The sequence below is a fragment of the Leucoraja erinacea genome, chromosome 1, assembly GCF_028641065.1.
Source record: "Leucoraja erinacea ecotype New England chromosome 1, Leri_hhj_1, whole genome shotgun sequence".
NCBI classification, from domain to species: domain Eukaryota; kingdom Metazoa; phylum Chordata; class Chondrichthyes; order Rajiformes; family Rajidae; genus Leucoraja; species Leucoraja erinaceus.
The window spans coordinates 162,523,806-162,530,580 of NC_073377.1; the positions used below are offsets into that span (position 1 = coordinate 162,523,806).

General features: G+C 39.6%; 1 protein-coding gene across 4 annotated transcripts in view; it reads left to right on the forward strand.

The window, feature by feature from the left end:
* adad1 (adenosine deaminase domain containing 1 (testis-specific)) overlaps positions 1 to 4,820 on the forward strand; it is a 65,133-nt gene extending 60,313 nt beyond the window's left edge. Inside the window, exon 13 of one of the 4 annotated variants that reach the window (XM_055647219.1) lies at positions 731 to 4,820. The gene's annotated coding sequence lies outside the window, so the exon portion shown is untranslated. The remainder of the gene's footprint in view (positions 1 to 730) is intronic. The other 3 variants (XM_055647239.1, XM_055647227.1, XM_055647208.1) reach the window with 3 other exon arrangements.
* Positions 4,821 to 6,775: the final 1,955 nt, after the last annotated feature.

The window sequence follows — 6,775 nt, forward strand, 5'->3', positions numbered from 1 at the left end:
ATATCCCGCAGTATTTTTCTGGGCATTTGAGGCACAAATCTACCGCAATGTGAACGTTCTAAACCAGCGCGTTCACAGGATCCCACTAGAAAGCTGATTTAAAATGGACTTTAAGTTACAGCAATTGAACACTAAATTCCTTCCATTTGGCCTATAAATTAATGTAAATGAGATTTCAAAATCATGTTTTATTGAGAATTATTTATGAATATTATTTGGACATTTGGGCTATTTAAAAATGTTAATCATTTATTAAGAAATGGATAGATGTTTAGATCTAGTAATTGAAGTTTGAAATTAGCTACACTTGGGTAACTAACTAATTATATGTTTTAATTTCAGGTCATCCAAGTAAGATTATTTTATATTTGTTTCAGAATGGTTCAATCTACGATAACTGAAAATTTCATTCAGTTCTCTTAATTTTTAAGAAGGTTATGGGCTTTTGACTGTCCATGATCACAGCTTTTTTGTTATGTCCATAGAAAATCAATAGGGAACAAGATGCTAATTTCCGAGTATGAAAATGGCCATAACTTTTTAAATACTTGAGATATGAAAGTGAATTAGGTGTCAAATTAAACTTCTTTTTATGCTTTATCTGATGGGATAAATTACAGACTTGATTTTTTAAATCTCAAAATTTTGTAACATTGCTACAATGAGGAAAAATGCTGAGAAAAAGTTTTGACTTTGAATACTAATGCACAATCTCTATGTTTATCATCAGGATACTGCTGCATACTGTCTTCTTGAAGAAATTCCAGTAGATTTTATTTTGTGAAATAATGGGCAGAGAACAACTGTACAATTCGTAATGTCACATGCTTGAATTTCCCCCAGACCATATGTTCAATCACATAACCAATGTTGTAACTATTCAAACACTTTTATCAATAAGCAGGTTCCTATTTATAGTCTACTTGCTGCTTTTCAAAAGCAGATTGATGATCAACACCATCTTCATCTTAGAAAAGTAGTGTTATGATAGATAATATTGGGGGAATTTCTATTATTGATTGTGAAATAGGCTATTGCATAAGTAAAACCTATTTGATTCATTGTTAACGTTGAAATAGTTGTTAGGAGAATTACATGGTATGCCTCAATTAACTGATAATTAGAACTTTAAGCAGGACACTCAATTACTTACGAAATTGCATTGGTTAAATCAGACAGAATTCTGTACATAAGAATGATTATGGCAGAAAATGTATATGATTCTCGTGCCAGGAAGTTATTTTTCTCCACGATCTAACATGAGTAATGGATAACTTTTTACTTTTGAGCAAGTCTTCAATAAACTTATAGTTAGCTTTACTATTCAAGTGATAACCAAATGAACCATGTTTGTACAATGAGAAAGAGCCTGGCTTCCTTTTTGACACTCACGACAAGGTGTTCCTTGCATAGAGAATATCTAGAATTAGATCCAAATTCTGTCACTCAATTCGGCCTTGACACTCGTACAGCTTTACATTTAATTTCTTCTGTCAATTTATCTTTCCATACCTCCCCTGAAAGGGAGATAAAGTATTCAGCAGTGATGGTATGGAAATGCTATTACAAGATTTGTTATCCTGTTAAAACTGCGATAGTCCATACATATTGAGATCTTTAATAAGGAATGGAGAAGATTAATAAGTTCATTGATGCAATTGTTCTTACTCCAGTCCATAAAATACTCCATGGGCGCATTTGATTACTTATTGTGCATTTTGAAGGCCATTATTCAGAATATAACCAATTAAATCTATAAAATCTTTGAATTGCTTTTCATCTCTTTAATATTAATGGAACTAAAAACAAGATTCACGGCATTAATATTTGTAATAATGTCAGCGTCCTTATGATTTGAGTGCTTTGGATTGTGGTTCATGGTATCTCGGCATGAATTGGTGGCAAGGAATAAATAACCTGACTTTTCTGCCACAATAGAAAGGTGCAACTTTCAATTTCTGTCCAACAGTAATTTGCATGCAGACTTGTTTAGATTAACTACCATCACAGCAAGGTTTTACTAAAATGTGTCAGAGATAAAAAATTGAGCATATCTTCAACCGAGTTCCTAATCCCAGTGAGATTCACAATAGTATTATAAGAATGAGGTGAATGATTAATCTAAATATAGCTTGCCAGATCTGAAAAGATGTTAAATTGACCACTTTTCAGATTGAGCCAGCTAACTGTAAACGGGTTTGGGTTGCAGGGAAGGGGGTTTGGAGGTGGGGGTTAATAGTCAAGGCATTGTCAACACTGCTGTGTATTTGTAAATGTAAAATGCAATTTAAGGCAGACCCCCCCATCAGTTTCCAGTGTTTCGTTTGCTTGCTTTGTTAGACGGTGGTTTAAAAGTTGGGTCATGCTAATTGTTTTCCCGATTCTCAACTGTCAACTAGGCATTTTTCAGGTGATGCATACCATCTCCCTGCTCCACTTTCATTCACTGCAGTTGGGGAAAATCAAAAGGAGTCCCACTACTTGATATACCAGGATAATATTGATCTTTGCTTTCAATCAAAATCAACTGTTAAAGATCCTCAAACAAGTGAGATTACATCAAAAAATTGAATTGCAAACGGACCTGCATTCATAGTTAGGTTTTATTCTCCAACCATAAAATGATCTTTTCTCACCAAAGATAGTGCAATAATTAATTAATGCTTGCATTTGAATACTCAACATTTAAATATCCTGGCTAAGCTTCACCTGATTATTACCAGTGTCTGCCTTTGTATTTTAACTGATAGCTAGAAGTAGTACCTAGAGTTCGAAGAGAATCGTCTTTTTCTGTGACCTATAGCTGAATCTAAAACTACACAATGTTTTATTTAATCTTGTTTGTTTTTTTTTGCTTTGATTTATACTTTTAATCTGTTCTACACTTTATTTCCCCCCCAGATTCCTTTCTTTAGTTTTCTTTTTTATGGATTTGGAAACAAGTGGGAGCAACTTCTAAAAAGTATAATTTGATTGAAAACCTACCATGTGGAACTACCAATTTCTTAATCTGAGCAATTTGGAAGAACTGATGGTTCAGGTCTCAAGTTATTAAGCCAAGTAATAAACATGTTGACTCTTAAAAATGCAATTAAATGGAGCTGCTATAGGATCAATGAACAATCCAGTGACCTGCAGAGCCCAATTGTATATGGATGAGACAGTTGTGTGTGACAGAATCAGTAATAAACACCAAAGGACAGGCCAACAAGGTGGTCAAGTTGTTGACTATGTAGTGAGCAGAAATATATATATTTTTGAATATTTGTTATGTGGAATTATTGTCAGTTACAAAAGTATTTTGAAGTTGAGTAGTTCTATTACTGTAAATCTTCAGTTTGTCTTGGTCAGAATAAACGTATTCAAACGGATGCATATTGGGGACATGTACCCCACTATGCATCCTGACATGAGGAATTTGGATTAACTGAAAATTAAGCTCACCAGTGCCATTGTTATGAGCCTTTAAAACTGTAAGCAGTTGATATCTTTGTTTATAATTATATTTCCAATAATTTCAAGAATAATTATGCCTTAATGAACTACCTTCTGAGTAAGGTGGTGATAGTAATTGGAGTTTGTTTCTGTTTGTATTTGTTACTATTTCCTATGTTGCAGCTAAACAAAATTGTTCAGAAATAAACAACTGCACTCCATAAGCGTTATATCTTGACTTTTTTTCCAGATTAGGCAGGTGGGCTGAAGGATGGTTGATGGAATTTAATACAGAGAAATTTGAGGTGTTGCATTTTGGGAAGTGTAACGTGAGCAGGATCTACACAGTGAATAGTTGGGCTCTGGGGAGTGATGTGGCGCAGACGGATCTAGGAGTGCAGGTCCATACTGGATCCTCGACTTTATGACCCACAGACCCACAATCAATATTGTCTATGCATCTTCCGCAATAGCTCTTGATGTCGCTGCTCCACAAGGATATGTTCTCAGTACCCTAGAATACTATATACTCAGACTCTGAAGCCAAATTCGGCTCTTATTCCATTAACTGGTTTGCAGACAACACTACCATGATGGGGTGGATTATGAACAATGACCAGACGGTGTATGGGAAAGAGATTGAGAACTTAGTATCATGGTGTCAGGGCAACAAGGAGCATAGTGGGGTACATGTCCCAATCAACATCAATGGTATTGAAATGATAAATGGCTGAGAGCGTCGTTCATTGAAGTCAAAATTACCAATGGTCTGATTACCATGGCCCGACTACGTTGAAGTGGCAGCCAAGAAGGCGTATACAGCGTCTACAGCTCTGCTTTCGTCAACTACACTGACAAGCCCAGATCTACCCTTGTTAATCTAAATGTATGTATATCTCATCCCTCAGAATACTCCAGTAACTTTCCAACCACAGATGTTCGGCTCACTGGCCTGCTATTCCCAGGCTTTTCCAGTTTCCAACCTCATGTCCATTTCCTCCACAAATGTTGCCTAACTTGCTGAGTTCCTCTGGCACTTGTTGTTTTAACGACTAGCCAGTTGCCTGACTGATCTATACCTCAGTTCTGTTTTTCTCATCATACTTCCATACACCTTGCCACTACTACCAAACTCAAGTTATGTTTAACTTGAAATCTCCATATTTATCCCAGCAGTTTCAGCAAATTCTGCATTTCCATTCCCTTCATGTAAAATGAAAGTTCCTATATTCATTCTTAAGTTGCTGACTATCAACTTTAACGTTCAGTTCCTTTCTTGTTACTTTCTTTATCTGATGTGTCAGATTAGTTATCTTCAGGGAAGATATACAGCTGCAAAACCAGGTATCCATATTACCTATTTAAATATCTGTTTAAATGCCATTGTACCTGCCTCTACCACTTGCTCTGACATGTTCCATGTGCGCATCATGTTTTGGAGAGAATTCTCCCTCGCGTCCCTTTTAAATTCCCTCTCATCTTTAAACCTAAGCTTTCTAGCTTTTAACTCCCCGACCCTTGGGGAAAGAGTGAGATTGTTCACCTCATCTAATTTTATTTACCTCTTAGTCACCCCTCAGCCTCCTATTTTCCAGGAAAAGAAGAGCGAGTCCCTCATAATTGAAACCCACCAGACCTGGCAAGATCCTCTCAAATCTGTTTGCACCCTTTATTGACATCCTTACAGGGCAACCAGAACTGTACACAGTACTCCAAATGTAGCCTTCACCAGCGTCTTGTACATCTGTCACATGATATCCCAAAATCCTGTGTTTTGAATTTCCTTTATTGTCATTCAGACCTTACGGTCTGAACGAAATTTTGTGCCTGCAGTCATACATACAATGATACAATAATAACAACAATAAACACAAATTAACTTCCACCACAGTGAGTCCTCCAAACACCTCCTCACTGTGGTGGAGGCAAAAATCTTAGGGTTGCAGTCTCTCCCTCTGCGCTGAGGCGATTCCCCACCGGGCGATGGTACAAACAGTCCCGCAGCTCACCGAACCCCGAGAACGGGCCGGTTCAAACACTGCGGCCCGGGGTGGTCGAAGCCGCCGCACCTCCAGTCCAGCACACGCAGCCGCCGGCCCGCGGCTGAACCCAGGACTCTGGACACCGCCGCCAGAACGTCGTCCCAGCCACCGGAGCACCGTCCCAGCCCCCGGACCGGTGGATCGCCCTCACGTGAGTACCGTTCCACCCTCGGGCTGGGCCACTCCAGCGGGAGTGCCGTTCCACCCTCGGGCTGGGCCACTCCAGCGGGAGTGCCGTTCCTCCCTCGGGCTGGGCCACTCCAACGGGAGTGCCATTCCTCCCTCGGGCTGGGCCACTCCGACGGGAGTGCCGTTCCTCCCTCGGGCTGGGCCACTCCAGCCCCTCACCATGCCGCTCTCACGGGAGCACCGTTCCATCCCGGGCTGGGCCGGGAGCGAGCCCAGGACGAGTCCTGTCAGCTGCCTCCAGAGTCCCGAGGTCGCCGGCTCCGCTAGGCCTCAGCGTAGACGGAGGCAAAGAAGGGGGATACGACAAAAAGGTCGTATTCCCCCGAAGGGAGTGACAGCAGCCCCCGTTTCACCCCCTCCCCACATAAACACAGCCTAAAAACCAAGAACATAACTATACAAAAACGAAAAAAAAACAATACAAAAAAGTAAAAACCAACGGACTGCAGGCGAGCCGCTGCTGCCAGGGCAGCGCCGCCACTTCCGGAAACTGTCCCTGAATTTAATACCCTAATCGATGAAGATAAACTGCCTATGCTTTCTTCACCACCCTATCCATCAAATGATGCCACCTTTGTGGAACAATTTACCTGAACTCAGTCTCTCTGTTCTACAAGACTCAGGATCCTACAATTTACTGTGTAAATCCTGCCTGAGCTTGTACCACCTAAACACAGTATCTCACATTTATCAGAATTAAATTCCATTTGCTATTCCTCGGCAAATTAGCCCAGTTGATCTTGTGGTAATCGTAGATAATCTTCACTGTCCTCTATACCATCTATTTTAGTGTCTTCTGCAACTGCAATTTACTAACCAAGTTCAAGTTACATTTATTGTCACACCAATTGGTGCAGTGAAATTTGAGTTACAGATAATGTTGACTGCACTTGTCCCCTCAATCGCCCCATCAAAAGATTCAATCAAATTGGTGAGATATGATTTTCCACTCAGTCAGATCCTCAAGTCAAGTCAAGTCACTTTTATTTCTATAGCACATTTAAAAAAACAACTCTTGTTGGCCAAAGTGCTTTACATTGGTGGAGGTACTAACGTTATACAACAGTGGTTCATAGATTAAGTACATACATAAATACATACATATAGCC